Source organism: Acipenser ruthenus, chromosome 2, assembly GCF_902713425.1.
Source record: "Acipenser ruthenus chromosome 2, fAciRut3.2 maternal haplotype, whole genome shotgun sequence".
Lineage (NCBI taxonomy): Eukaryota > Metazoa > Chordata > Actinopteri > Acipenseriformes > Acipenseridae > Acipenser > Acipenser ruthenus.
In genome coordinates, this window is record NC_081190.1 from 7,554,478 (window position 1) to 7,555,371 (window position 894).

Here is an 894-nt window from a genome sequence, read left to right on the forward strand (position 1 = left end):
TGTAGAAGTCTTTCAGTCCTTCATTTCAATTGAAGGCATGTGTAAGGTGTAATGAAGCACAACTCACAACCAAAATACTAAAACTGTGTTTTCTTTTCCTGGTAAGCTGATGAAAGCACTCCATGACATGGATATACAGAACACAATACCAGCACCAGGCTCCTTTATTAGCAATTATTTTGAAAGGAAAAATGTGTGTTGTTGAAGCTCCTGTGTGTATTTTATGTTTATGTGTATGTGTGTAGTGGTGCACGGAGTGTGGAGAGAGAATTAAAAACGAATAATAATAACAGCAACTGCTATGCATGCCAGTTCTACACCAGCACACTACTTGTTAAAGGTCAGTGTTTGTTAGTCTGTTTGTTTTGGCCATTGTGCCTTTTGTTTTGTTCGGTGTTTTGTGTTTAAATCTTTTTATGTATAATAAACTGGCACAACAGCGCATTTCACTCACCAAAACTGTTGTCTGTCTATGGCCTGACGTCACCACATGTGCCATCGTGTCACAGGTGGCCATAGTTCCAGTAGTCTCGGAGATAAACGGCTTTGACAAAGTGGTGAAAGTACAGACCAAGAACAGGCTACTTTGTAATTTCTTTAACTGACATCTACCAGTTATTTTAATGTTCTTTAACTATATTGTTATGATAACTTACTATAATTTTGTTAACTGCAAAAGTTAAGTCAAATGACAAATACAGATTATGTTCAGATTTAAAAAACAAAAAATGAATTTGGTACTTTATGGGTTAAATGTATTTCGATATATGAGCTGTTGAGGAATCAATGGTGGCAGATTTTCAAAAACATATTAGCTCCCCTAATGGGGATACTTAAACTATAAACAATAATGTAATGTTAATATTTTTTAGAGAAAAAAGAAAACACAACCAA